At 37.9% G+C, this 15,006-nt stretch overlaps 1 protein-coding gene and 1 pseudogene across 1 annotated transcript in view; one reads left to right on the top strand and one right to left on the bottom strand.

Moving 5' to 3' along the window:
- Positions 1-15,006, top strand: part of GPC3 (glypican 3) — a 472,819-nt gene that overhangs the window by 94,652 nt on the left and 363,161 nt on the right. The gene's annotated exons all lie outside the window — the stretch shown is intronic.
- On the bottom strand, positions 7,175-7,568 carry LOC109437932 (mitochondrial pyruvate carrier 2; annotated as a pseudogene).

The following is a 15,006-nucleotide window of genomic DNA, read 5'->3' as shown; positions in this document are numbered from 1 at the left end:
TGGCAGATGAAATCAGCTCAGGGTCTGGCACCAGTTACAAAAGGAAGCAGGTCATTGGGTTGTGTTTATAGAGGAAAGAGAATGGATTGTAAGATTGTTATCGCTGGAATCGTGGTGGGGGAGGGGAAGACCCTCATTTGGAAGCCTTGGCCCCCAGACTAAAGGAGCCTAGAGTGCTTTAAGGACTCACACATAATTGGCCATACATTCCACAGGAAGAAACCCTGCCTCTGGCTACATCCCTCTGCCTTGAAGAAACGGAAAAGGAGGAGGGATTTGGGCGGGAGAGGGGGAGTGGAGGGAGGGCCCTCTGGCATCCTGTGAAGCCTTTTCTAAAGCATCTCCAGATTTTCCAGCCCAGTTTCAGGCTTTATATTGAAAGCTGGCAGATTTTAGAAGCCTCAGCTAACAACTTGGGAGAGAGGTTCTTTTACTATTGCATCAGTAAGCAGTGGCATTTAGAGTTTATACAGTCCAGGTTTTTTGGAGCTGGTGATCTCCTTGCCCTTTGACAGAAATGTTTTGTGCTGCTTTATAGTTTGCAGCAAAACACTGCCCCTGACCCTGCAGGGAAGAAAAAAGATAACTTTATTCTTCACTTTAAACTTTGAGGATCCAGGTAATAGAGTGAAAAATAGAAAGTACAGGTTTACTAGCTAGAGGCTTTGGGTGTAGTTCACCCTGGTGAATCATACATGATGATCAACATGAAAATAAGCAGTTAAGTAGTTTTCATTAGTATCCAATTAGGAGGTGATTTGGTTGCTAAGTTCGTTTGCTAATTCATTAACAATTAGGTAAATTAAATTTAAATGGAAATGTTTACATTTGAAAATAAAATGCTGCGTATATTAATTTAAACTATAGATTAAAATCCGTCTGCTGCCTCCTCCCCACCGCCCCCTTCCTCCCTCTCTTTCAAATTGTACACAGTACACAGACAATTAGAGCATGCAGGGTAGATTGTTTTTCTCATTTAAAATATCTCTTTTCTCTGGAAATCAGTCCTCCAGTGGAGCATGTCTGTCTGTGTCTCCAGATGAGTGTCAGCGACAAATGGTGCATGTGCATATAATACTGATGGGGATTGTCGGTGCACAGTGAGAGCAGGAAAAGCCCTTTGCAATACTGTGAGGGATTCAGGAAGGTATTTGAGAATTTAAAGGGGCTTAAAGCTTGATTCCGCTGCTGATATTGAATTGCAGCATGACCAAATGATTAACAGACTTGTCCTTCTTGAAATATCTCAGGGCAGAGAGGTTCTCAAATGGTTGCAAATTGGTTAATGATTTTAAAAAGCATGTTCCTTGCAGTAAACAAGTAACTTTGCTGGGCTTTCAAACAACTGGGTATGTTTAGAATGTAGTAATACAGATCAAGTCAATATACTGAAGTGGAAAGCTGATTTTATTTATTTATTTATTTTTTGGTTAAATCTCAGAATAAGCTCTACAATTCACGGTGATACTAGTACCTCAATTTGTTTTAAATAATTTTGTTCTGGCGTCACTGCCAGTGATTCTAAAAGTTGCAACACATTCCTGTTGTAATACTTTAGGTTGTTTTCATTGTCTTTATGACTATTTTCCTCATATTTGGATAGATGTCATTCACAATTTCCTGGAAAAACAACCAGTCTTTTCCCACAGGGGATTGATCACATTATGTAATTTTTCCTTGTTATCAAATAGAAGATTGAATTAGCAAAACTAAACAGGTAGGCAAGGCAAACGTCAATGTCGATTGGTCGTTTCATGTTTAGAAATCATTATTCAAATAGGGGAGGTTGTTATTGTTGTAATCTATTCAGTGTGTGTAGCTGAAAGCAATAAAGTGCTGCCTGTAGGCCTTTGATTTTTACTATGGAACTGTGGAAGTGAATATGTGGCCCAATGTGGCTGGTGACCTGCCAAGGTAGGTTTACATTTCTGAGAAACTGACTGTGGTTGCACAGTTAACATCAGTATTTTGCTTTCAAGTCATATTAATAGGTTGCTGAAAGTTCACGTGAACATTGTTGAGGTTGAGTGAGTGAAAAATTATTTAATAGCCTCAGTTAAGTACAAGAGGAGATCATTCACTGCTAGCGTCCATCAGGATATCTAATTTCTCCTTGCGGACCTGACCTGATTTTCTATCATATGAGGGGCATATTACCATTTACCTCAAAGTCAGCTACTGTGCTCATAAAAGTTGTGTTTATTTTTTCTTTCTTAGATATGTGGCCATAAACATTGGGGTAGAAATATCATTTTTTTTGTTCCTTCTTTTACAGTGCTTTCTTTTAGTGGACTTGTTCTGTTTTCCCCCTCACCTTTATATTCAGTTTGATGGGATTGTATACAAAAATTTTCTTACAAGAAAATAGTTGATGGGTACTAGACTTATCTGGGGGATCACTTCATACATTATATAAATGTCTCAGCACAATGCTGTACACCTGAAACTAATGTAAAAGAATATTGAATGTCAACTATAATTTTTTTTTATGTAAGATTTTATTGGGGAAGGGGGACAGGACTTTATTGGGAAATAGGACTTTATTGGGGAAGAGTGTGTACTTCCAGGACTTTTTCCAAGTCAAGTTGTCCTTTCAGTCTTAGTTGTGGAGGGCACAGCTCAGCTCCAGGTCCAGTTGCCGTTGTTAGTTGCAGAGGGTGCCGTTGTTAGTTGCAGAGGGTCCACCATCCCTTGTGGGACTCAAGGAGTTGAACTGGAAACCTTGGGGCTGAGAGCCCACTGGCCCATGTGGGAATCGAACCGGCAGCCTTCTGCATTAGGAGCATGGAGCTCCAACCACCTGAGCCACTGGGCTGGCCCCAACTATAATTTAAAAATAGTCACAAGGATGTAAATTACAGCATAGGGAATATAGTCAATAATATTGTAATAACTATGTATGGTGTCAGATGGGTAATAGACTTATTGGGGTGATCACTTTGTGAGGTATATAAATGTCTAATCACTATGTTGTTTTGTACACCTGAAACTAATGGGAAAAAAGAAGCAAATAGCTGATGACTTTATCTTCTTCAATAGTTTAAACTATGAAAATAGGAAGAATCTTTAAGTGAAGTAAGGTAGTGATAGTTGATTCAAAATATAATAAGGATTCTAATAAGGATTACATTCTTTTTTTTTAATATAGATCTATTCATTGGATTGTCCTCATTGTTTTCATTTATCAAGTTTATCAGTTTACCATTTGACTGATTGACCTCAATATAAGTAATTTTTGAGTTTGCATGTAGACGTTATAGAGATAATCACTGAGTTCTTCTATTTTTGCGTTTGGACTGTATTAGACATCATCAAGCCTAATGATGCCCTGTAGAAGCTTGGATTCTATACATAGAATAGACCTAAAAAATCCATGGGTGGAAATTTGGGTAAATTTTCTTATCACCCAGAATGGGGGTGGGGATGTGGAGACAAAGCACTTAACCCTATGCAAATAATCTACTCATGATCTCAGTTTTAAAACAGCTTTGTGGATGTACTCTGGCTCTTTCTCTCTGAGGCTGATTGACTCCAACAAAGCCACAGTAATCCAGTGAACACACTTTAAAATTCTGTCTTTTATACCTCTATTTTCTGTAATTATCTTATATACTCCCATTGTCCTATATTTTCCCAAGTTGACGTTTGACTGTGTGTCATGTTTTCCAGCTTTGCTCTCTTCTTTAGCAGTTTATAAATTTTAAGTTTATCTAATGGACTGGGAGCTTTGTAATTGAATAGAGAGATAAATGCACTTTAAGCTCATTTGTCATACTTAGCAAACACAACACATTTGACTTGACTCCTACAGCCATGTAGACATTTTAGTTGTGTATCTAATTGGGCAGAGTAGTGGCACATTCTTTCTCACCTTATAGAAACAAAACGTGGTGCAGCTAAAATAATTTTAAGGACTGTGGAACCGATTCTGACCCATATTATCAGGTACTGTTAATATGGAAAAGAGAAGAAAGCATCAAAAGCACATTTGGGGTGTGGAAAGTCAACCAAGGCCAACAAAATTGAATTTTTTGGGCCCAGTTGTTTTCAGAAACACCTTTCTTTGTTCTTTGCTCCAAAGCTGAATTATTTAATTTTTGTCTATTGACAGTGAGTACTTGGACCTCTCTAATAATGATGATATGACTGTACTCTTGTAATATCATCTTAGAGTTTACAAACATACTTCCACAAACATCTCATATAACTTCCAAAACGGATGTAGAGAGGAAATACTACTTAAAATTCTTTTTTCTGATTATGTTTTTTAAAGAAAGACTTTTTAGTAATATTTAAATGCATGTTTTTTAAAGAAAAATTCAACATGCTGAGAGTATGAAAAGAGAATAAAAATCATCCAAACATAACAATGGTTCAGTGGTTAATATCTTGGTGTATTTCCCTCCAGTCTTTTTTCTTTCCATGTTTGTGTGCCTGTATTACAGTTTGCATTATATTATATATACTGCTTTGAAACCTGCTTTTCCTGCTATTTATTTATTGTTAAAATTCTAGTTCATTAGGTATTTTCCAAAAACTTCATTTTTTTATGGCTGAATAGTTTCCATTGTGTCAATATAGGATAATTTATTTGGACTTAATCTGTTTAGATGGTTTCTGACTTTTCCAGTTAGAGCTCATACTTTGATTAACATTCTGGTACATAAATATTTGGGTGCATTTCTGATTCTTTTATTAGGATAAAATTTTTTTGAAGTAGAAGTAATTTATTGAGGGCTGGCCCGGTGGCTCAGGCAGTTAGAGCTCCGTGCTCCTGACTCCGAAGGCTGCCGGTTCGATTCCCGCATGGGCCAGTGGGCTCTCAACCACAAGGTTGCCAGTTCTATTCCTCGAGTCCCGCAAGGGATGGTGGGCTGTGCCCCCTGCAACTAAGATTGAACAGGGCACCTTGAGCTGAGCTGCCTCCCGGATGGCTCGGTTGGTTGGAGCGCATCCTCTCAACCACAAGGTTGCCAGTTCAATTCCTCGACTCCCGCAAGGGATGGTGGGCAGCGCCCCCTGCAACTAAGATTGAGCACGGCACCTTGAGCTGAGCTGCCGCTGAGCTCCCCGATGGCTCAGTTGGTTGGAGTGCGTCCTCTCAACCACAAGGTTGCCGGTTCGACTTCCGCAAGGGATGGTGGGCTGTGCCCCCTGTAACTAGCAACGGCAACTGGACCTGGAGTTGAGCTGTGCCCTCCACAACTAAGACTGAAAGAACAACAACTTGAAGATGAACTTGAAGATAAACAGCACCCTCCACAACTAAGATTGAAAGGACAACAACTTGACTTGGAAAAAAGAAGTCCTGGAAGTACACATTGTTCCCCAATAAAGTCCTGTTCCCCTTCCCCAATAAAATCTTTAAAAAAAAAAATCAATGACACCAAAAGCTGCTTCTCTGAAAAGACAAATAAAATGGATAAACCTCTAGCCAGGCTGATCAGGAATAAAAAAAAAAAAAGTAATTTATTGAAATGGAAAAATCTTTATGAAGTATTATTAAGTTTAAAAAGCAAGTTAGAAAACATATTCAGTACAATATCTAGAAAGAAAAAGGTTTTGGGTGTTATGTGTATGGGCGGGAACACTAAAACATTAGCAGTGGATATGTTTAGAGGGAACATCAGGAATTGTAACTTTCATCTTTGCATTTTTCCTTATCGTTTTTCCATAATGTATATTTCAGGTAGTAATTTTTAAAATTCATTTTATTTTTATTTTTCAATTACAATTGACATTCAGTATTATATATTAATTTCAGGTGTACAGCGTCATAGTTAGACATTTATATAATTTGTGAAGTGATCCCCCTGATTAGTCTAGTACCCCCTTGGCACTATACATAGTTGTTAAAATATTATTGACTATATTCCCTATACTGTACTCTACATCCCCGTGACTATTTTGTAACTACCAATTTGTACTTCTTAATCCCTTCACCTTAGGCCCCCAACCCCCTTCCCATTTGGCAACCATCAGTTTATTCTCTGTATCTATGAGTCTGTTTGTTTCGTTTGTTTGTTTATTTTGTTCTTTAGATTCTACACATAGTGAGATAATGTGGTATTTATCTTTGTCTGACTTATTTCACTTAGCATAATTTCCTCCTGGTCCATCCATGTTGTCACAAATGGTAAGATTTCATTCTTTTTGTGGCTTTGTAATATTCCACTGTATATATGTATTACTTCTTTATCCAGTTGTCTACAGATGGGCAGTTAGGTTGCTGCCATATCTTGGCTGTTGTAAATAGCACTGCAATGAACATAGGGATGCATATATATTTTTTCGAATTAGCATTTTGGATTTCTTCGGGTAAATACCCAGAAGTGGTATTGCTGGGTCATAAATTAGTTCTATTTTAAATTTTTTGAGGAATCTCCAGGCTTTTTTCCATAGTGTCTGCACCAATTTGCATCCCCACCAACAGTGCACAAAAGTTCCCTTTTCTCCTCCATGTCCTTGCCAACACTTGTTGTTTTATTTATTTATGATAGCGATTCTGACAGGTGATATCTCTTTGTGATTTTAATTTGCATTTCTCTGATGATTAGTGATGTTGAACATCTTGGCATTTGCATATCCTCTTTGGTGAAATGTGTCTTCATGTCCTCTGCCCATTTTTTAATTGGGTTGTTTGTTTTTTGGTGTTAAGTTGTATGAGTTCTTCATAAATTTTGGATATTAACCCCTTATTGGATGTGTCATTGGTGAATATTGTCTCCCAATCAGTAGGTTGTATTTTCATTTGTTGATTGTTTCCTTTGCTATGCCAAAACTTTCTAGTTTGATGTAGTCCCATTTGTTTATTTTTCATTTGTTTCCCTTGCCCAAGGAGACATAGCCAAAAAACTGTTAAGTGATGTCAAAGGGTTTACTGCCTATGTTTTCTTCTAGGAGTTTTATAGTTTTGGGTCTTATATTTAAGTCTTTAATAATCCTTTTTGTGTTTATTCTTGTATATGGTATAAGAAAGTGATCTAGTCTCTTCCTTTTTTTAATTAAAAATTTGCTTTATTTTTCTGCTGAATCAAGTACTAGCTCCCAGTTAACTTAGATTTTTTTTAGTGCCTTCTAGTCACGAGAACAGTTAGCATCACCTTACCAATAATCGAATAATTAATCAAACTGAGTCTCAGTGGTTATATTCACATCTAGATTGTTAGAAGGATCAAGAGCTCTTATTTGTTTGCATTAGCTTGTACTTCTTGATTATATCTCCAAATACGGAAGAGCTGAGAGGCTCCTCCTGCCCTACCGAAGAAATTAACAGCAAACAGACTCCAGTGTTTTGGAATAATGACAAGTGAGTATCTTGACCAAATAAACCCTGTAGCCATCAGAACAGCAGATTGAGCTGTGCTGAGTTTTTCCGCAGGTCTGGCCATCTCAGCCAATCCAGCACACACCAACCCTCATTTCATAATTGGAGCCCAGAAAAAAACTGTTTTGAGACCTGCCGGGTGGTTGTACAATGGTCTCAGTTTCTCAGGCAGCATGAGCTCCACTTTATCAAGGACCCGGTGGTAGGTGGCCCTTAGGCCTCAGACACCAGCAGTTGACATCTCTGAGGTCGAGTGACGGTGGCCTGCTGGGCAGGAGGATGATTATTTTTTTTGCATGTATCTGTCCAGTTTTCCAAACACCATTTATTGAAGAGACTGTCTGTACCCCATTGATATTCTTGCCTTTTTTGTCATAGGTTACTTGACCATATAGGCGTGGGTTTGTTTCTGGGCTCTCCTTTCTGTTCCATTGATCTGTGTGTCTGTTTTTATGCCAGTATCATGCTGTTTTGATTACTACAGGTTTGTAGTGTAGTTCAGTATCAGGTTGTGTGAAACCTCCAACTTTGATTTTCTTTCTTAAGATTGCTTTGGCTATTAGGTGTCATTTGTGGATCTATATAAGTTTTAGGTTTATTCGTTCTTGTTCTGTGAAAATTGCCATTGGTATTTTGATAGGGATTGCATTGAATCTATAGATTGCTTTGGGTAGTATGGACATTTCAAGGATATTAATTCTTCCTATCTATGAGCATGGTATATGTTTCCATTTATTTGTATCTTCTTCAGTTTCTTTCTTCAGTATCTTATAATTTTACATGTACAGGTCTTTCACCTCCTTGGTTAAATTTATTCCTAGGTATTTTATTTTTTGATGAAATTGTAAATGGAATTGTTTTCTTAATTTCTCTTTCTGATAATTTGTTATTGGTGTGTAAAAACGAACAAATTTCTGAATATTAATTTTGTATTCTATGACTACTGAATTTATTTATCAATTCTAATAGTTTTTTTTTTGTGGATTTCTAGGGTTCTCTCTATATATTATCCTCTCACCTGCAAATAATGACAGTTTTACTTCTTCCTTTCCAATTTGGATGCCTTTTATTTCTTTTTCTTGTCTGATTGCTGTGGCTAGGATTTCCAATACTATGTTGAATAAACAGATGAAAGTGGACATCCTTGTCTTGTTCCTGATCTTAAGGAAAACACTTTTAGCTTTTCCCTGTTGATTATGATGATAGATGTGGGTTTGTCATAAATGCCCTTTATTATGGTGAGGTATAATATTCTCTCTAGTCCCACTTTTCTGAGAGTTTTTTTCATAAATGGATGCTGAATTTTTTCTTTTAATTTTGTTGGGTAACAGTGTGTTTTTTCCAGGACCCATCAGCTCCAAGTCAAGTCATTGTCCTTCAGTCTAGTTGTGGAGGGCACAGCTCAGCTCCAAGTCTAGTCACCATTTTCAATCTAGTTGCAGGGGGCAAAGCCCACCATCCCATGTGGGAATTGAACTGGCAACCTTGTTGTTAAGAGCACGTGCTCTAACCAACTGAGCTAACCGGCTGCCCTCTGGAGGCTGAATTTTGTCAAATGCCTTTTCTGCATCTGTTGATATGACCATATCTTTTTTTTTTTCTTTGACCATATCATTTTTATCCTTTCTTTTGTTTATGTGATATGTCATGTTAATTGATTTGTGTTTATTGAGCCAACCCTGCATCCCAGGAATTAATCCCACTGGATCATGGTGTATGACATATTTAATGTATTGCTGACTTTGGTTTGCTAATATTATACTAAGGGTTTTTGCATCTATATTCAATCTATAGTCATCAGGGATGTCAGATAATAATAATAATAATAATAGTTACTATTATTATTACTAATTATTATTATTTTTGTCTTTGTCAAGTTTTGGAATCAGGGTAATGCTGACCTGGTAAATGAGTTTGGGAGCCATTGTTCCTCTTGAATATTTTGGAATAGGTTGAGAAGAATAGGTGTTAATTCTGCTTTGAATGTTTGGTAAAATTCACCTGTGAAGCCATCTGGTACAGGACTTTTTTTATTGCTGATTTAATTTCATTAGTAGTGATCAGTCTGTTCAGATTTTCTATTTTTTCTTGATTCAACCTTGGAAGATTGTATCTTTCTAAGTATTTGTCCATTTTTTTCTAGATTGTTCAATTGGCATATAATTGTTCGCAGTATTTTCTTATAATCCTTTCTATTTCTGTGGTGTCAGTTGATGCTTCTCCTGTTTCATTTTTGATTTTATTTATTTGAGTCTCCTCTCATTTTTTCTTGATGAGCCTGGTTAAAGGTTTATCTATGTTGTTTATCTTTTCAATGAACCAGCTCTTGGTTTCATTCATCTTTTGTACTTTTTTTTTTAGATTCCCTTTCATTTATCTCTACGATGATCTTTATTATTTCCTTCCTTCTACTGACTTTGGACTTTGTTTGTTGTTCTTTTTCTAGGTTTTTTAGGTGTAAGGTTAGATTGTTTATTTGAGATTTTTCCTGTTACTTGATATAGGCCTGCATTGCTATGAATTTCCCTCTGAGGACAGCTTTTTTTTGTGTCCCATAGATTTTGAGTTGTGTTTTCATTTTCATTTGTCTCAATGTATCTTTTGATCTGTTCCTTGATCTCATTGTTAATCAATTCATTGTTTCATAGCATGTTATTTAGACTCCATGTGTTGGTGTGTTTTTCAGGGTTTTTTTCTTGTAATTGATTTCTTGTTTCATACCATTGTGGTCAGAGAAGACGCTTGATATGATTTCAGTCTTCTTAAATTTATTCAGACTTGTTTGATGGCCTAACATGTGGTCCATCTTGAAAAATGTTCCATATGCACTTGTAAAGAATGTATATTCTGCTACTTTGGGTGAAATGTTCTAAAAATATTAAGTGTAAATGGTCTAGTGTATCATTTAAGGTTACTGTTTCCTTGTTGATTTTCTGTCTGGAAGGTCTATTCATTGATGTCAATGGGGTGTTAAAATCCTCTACTATTACTGTTGATGTCTCCCTTTAGGTCTGTCAAAATTTCTTTATATATATTTATGTGCTCCTATGTTGGATGCATAAATGTTTACAAGGGTTATATCCTCTTGTTGGATGGATCCCTGCATCATTATGTAATGTCCCTCTTTGTCTCTTATTATAACTTTTGATTTAAAATCTATTTTGTCTGATATAAGTATTGTTACCCCAGTGTTTTTCCCCTTTCTAGTCACATGAAATATAAATTTTTTCATTCCTTTATTTTTAGTCTGTGTGTCTCTTTTGATCTGAAGTGAGTCTCTTGTAGAGAGCATATGTATAGCTCTTGTTTTCTTTTCCATTTAGCTACCCTATGTCCATTTTTTTTTTTTTAATTTAAAGGAGGGCACAGCTCACAGTGGCCCAGGCGGGGATTGAATCAGCAACCTTGGTGTTAAGAGTACCATGTTCTAGCCAATTGAGCTAACTGGCCACCCCCACCCTATGTCTTTTGGTTGAAACATTTAATCCATTTTCATTTAAAGTGCTTATTGATAGATACATAGTTATTGCCATTTTATTATTCATGTTTGTTTATTTTTCCCTTTCTTCTCCTTCTTAAAGAAGTCCCTTGAACAGTTCTTGTAATACTGGTTTCGTGGCGATGAACTGCTTTAGCTTTTTCTTGTTTGGGAAGCTCTTTATCTCTTCTTCAAATTTAAGAGATAACCTTGCTGGACAGTGTAGTCTTGGTTGTGGGTCCTTGCTTTTCATCACTTTGAATATTTTGCACCAAACCCTTCTGGCCTGCAAAGTTTCTGTTGAGGAATCAGGTAACAGTCTTATGGGAGCTTCCTTGTAGGAAACTAACTGCTTTTCTCTTGCTGCTTTTAAGATTCTCTCTCTGTGTTTCAGCTTTGGCATTTTAATTATGTGTCTTGGTGTGGGCCTATTTGGGTTCGTCTTGTTTGGGACTCTCTGCACTTCCTGGAATTGTATGTCCATTTCCTTCACCAGGTTAGGGAAGTTTTCTATCATTGTTTGTTCACATAGGTTCTCAAACCCTTGCTCTCTTCCTTCTGCTACCCCTATGATGCAAATGTTGTTACACTTGATGTTGTCCCAGAGGTCCCTTAAACTATCCTCACTTTTAAAATTATTTTTTTCATTTTGCTGTCTGATTGTATGTTTTTTGCTACTTTGTCTTCCGAATTGCTGATTCCATCCTCTGCTTCATCTAATCTGCTATTGATTCCTTCTAGTGTGTTCTTTATGTCATTTATTGTATTCTTTATTTCTGACTGTTTCTTTTTTTATTGTTTCTATCTCCCTTTTTATGTTTACTATCTCTTTGTTGAAGTTATCACTGTGTTCCTTGAGCATCCTTATAATCATTGTCTTAAATTCTGTATAGGCAGATTGCTTGCCTCCATTTTGTTTAGTTCTTTTTCTTGAGTTTTCTTCTGTTATTTTACTTGGGATATATTTCTTTGTCTCCTTATTTTGGCTGTCTCTATGTGTTTGTTTCTATATATTATGTAGATCTGCTGAGTCTCCTAGTCTCCACAGGATGGCCTCGTGTAGTAAGTGTCTTTTGAGGCTCAGTGACACAGTCTCCCTGATCACCTGAGCCAGGTGCTCCAGGAGTGTTCTTTGTGTGGATTGTGTGTGCCCTCCTGTTGTAGTTGAGCCTAGATGGCTGTTGGTATATTAGTGAGTGGGATTGATCCTCAGGTTGTGAGGATAGGCCCTGACCACATTGTGTGAGCTGCTGTGTGGGGAGTGACCCCACAGAGCGTGATTCACCCAGTGAGCTCTGGTGCCTGTTGAGTCCACCTTTTGGGTGTTTTACTTGTGGGGCTAATTAGGTGGTGCTCTACTGTGGTCTCATGCTGGCCACCAGGTGTGTTTGTTTTGGAGCCTCTTGGGAGGGTCTCCCATGCTGGCCAGTGTCAGCCACTGCCTGTGACTAGCCCAGGGCTACTTGGTAGAAGCTACAAAGTGATCTGTGTTTGGTCGCTTCCTGTGCTGAACCTGGAGGCACTTGTGAGAGGTCATGGTTTGAAATAAGGCTGGCTGCCACCAGTATCGGGCCTGGGGCAGCTCAGCAAAAGGACCTGGGCACCCCAAGGCCTGCCGCCACCTGCTGGCTGGTCATAAGGCTCAGCTGCTAACAGAATCTTGGGCGGTACATGAGTTGGTGAGGTGTTGTCTCAGTGTGTCACCAGGATGGGGTGAGTGGTGTTCACCTGGTTAATGCAGATTCAGATTTGGTACAAGTGCTGAGCCTTCAGTCTGTCAACAAAAGGCACAGAGCACACCAAGATCAGCTGCTGCATGCTTGGGGCCTGCGCACTCCTGAGAGTTATCTAATAAAGGCAGCAATGTGGGTCAATGCCAGCTGCCTACTTGTGAAATCGCCTCTGCAGTGCATGAGTTGGGCAGGGTCCCAGGAATTCACCAGGGTGGAGCCAGCAGAGTTTACCGGGGTAGTGTAGATTCAGATTTGGCCATTTGGGGAGAGGGCTCAACACAGAAAAGATGGCGCCTGCCACCGGCTGCACAGGATGAGGGCTCAACACAGGGACAATGGTGGCTGTCCCTCCACCCTTCATCCTGAATCCATACAACTTATTCTCTCCCTGTATTTCTCTGGCTTGTCCCGAGCTGCCATCTCTGTGGTGGAGCCCAGTGTGAGTGTCTGGGAGCAAGAAAGTCTACGTGTGGTCCCTTTAAGATGATGATTGGGTTTCCAGCCACCTTCAGTCTCACCCAGATGGACAGAATTCCTGCTGATTTTCACTTCCAGATGTTGTGGGGGCTCCGCTTCCCTGTACTGGTGCCCTGGGCTGGGGAGCCTAATGTGGGGCTGGAACCCCTCGCTCCTTAGGGGGGACATCGGCAGCTGAAATATCCCTCCCAATTCTCATGCACCACATGTGAGTGTGGGGCCAGCCTGTTTAATGTCTCCACCGCTCCTACGAGTCTTGACGTGGCTTCTTTTTTATATCCGTATTTAGGGGACTTCTATTCAGCTAGTTTTTAGATGTTTCTCCAAGCTGGTTATTCTATAATTTGGTTGTAATTTTAATGTAGTAATGTGAGCAGGCAAGCTAGTATTTACGTAATCTACTTTCTTGACCAGAATATTAGGTAGTATCAGGATAAATTCTTAAAATTTCAGGATTACTGTGTTAAAAAACCATATATGAAGGTGTAAAAGTTCTTTGATGTGTTTTCCAAATTACATGTTGAAATTTTTTTCTATTTAGGCCTACCAGCAGTGTGTGAGTAGAGAATAGTTAGTATTATCCCTATTTTGCCCATACAGAAAGGTTAGATTTAGAGAGATGCAAGACTTTCCCATGTCACTATCACTTACACTTTTGTTTTCTGACAATTCTATATTCTTTCTATTCTACCATTGCTGTACTAAGCTTAGTGACAAATCTGTAGTGATTTAGTTGTACGATTTGTGAAGGAAAACTCAATGTAACCATGACCTTAAAATAAATTTATTTCTATTATTATTTACAAACTCTAATGTCTTTGGAATTTGATATATTTCAAATTTGATATAAAATTTGAATGCTTCCTAAAGGCATTTATTTATATTTTCAATATGTTTTCTGACTTGTACCTAAAATATCCACTACAGAGGTGATGTTTACTAAGAAATAATAGCCTAAAGTGATTTTATTCTTCTTTGTTAGTCACCGAAATCTTGTTTATAGTATTATTCTTTATTAAGTAATAGTCTTCCCAGTTCTGTATCAAAACATTGAAAATGTTACTTCTGTCAGGATTAAATCTACTGAATATTTTGTTGACTCTCATTTTTGGATGAAGAAAAAAAAACACCATAATTTTTATGTCAAGGCTCCAAAATGAAATGGGATATTAACAATTAAAGATGGTTTCCTTAATTAGAACATAACCAAACCAAACATAGAATGTAAAACAAACATCTCACCCACCCACCCTAATTAAAAACAAAACAATATTGCCAAAGACAAACCACATCAGGAATCTTCATTTCTTTCCCAAAGGATACAGTTCTTAGAACTGCTGGGCATAGTGGCCTTTGTGTGAGGATGGCCCATTCACAACTTTCAGGTCACCAGGGAGCCATATCTGAACTCTGCTTAAGACCTCTTGCTGTTTGTCATTGAGAATCAGTGTGATAACATTGTTTTGCTTCTGGATTCCCAGGTAGATAGGACATGAATTGGAACTACAACAGTCAGATTCAGAAACCCAGGATAAGGCTTTATGTTATTTGAGGCTGTTTTTCTTAGTATCACCATACCCTGGGAATACACCCCACCCCAGTGTTTAATAGTTACCATTGCTTCTAGAGTTAGGAGTGCATTGTAGGAAGTCTTCTTTTTGTATCCTGATAAGCCTTTGTGGGGAGTAGGGGGGTGTGAAGCTTTCAAGTGTTAGTAGTGTATGTGTTCTTAGGCTTTTGCCATTGTTATTTCAAATCATATTAATGAAATAGTAGTCTATGTAATATGAATTTTGTTGTGTTTGATAAAAAATTAAAGATGTCTAGGAATTGTGATCATGTTGTACTAATTACCTAAAATATGGTGTTAATGTTCCTCACTTTGTTTTGTGTTGATTGAACAACCTTTGTGGTAGATGGCAAATCTCAATGGCTTTAGTAATAAAGATCTAAATAGACTCATAATGTTTCTGAATGTAGTAGTTCTTCAG

This window comes from Rhinolophus sinicus, chromosome X, assembly GCF_036562045.2.
Source record: "Rhinolophus sinicus isolate RSC01 chromosome X, ASM3656204v1, whole genome shotgun sequence".
NCBI lineage: Eukaryota > Metazoa > Chordata > Mammalia > Chiroptera > Rhinolophidae > Rhinolophus > Rhinolophus sinicus.
This window is presented reverse-complemented; position numbering and strand designations above follow the sequence as displayed.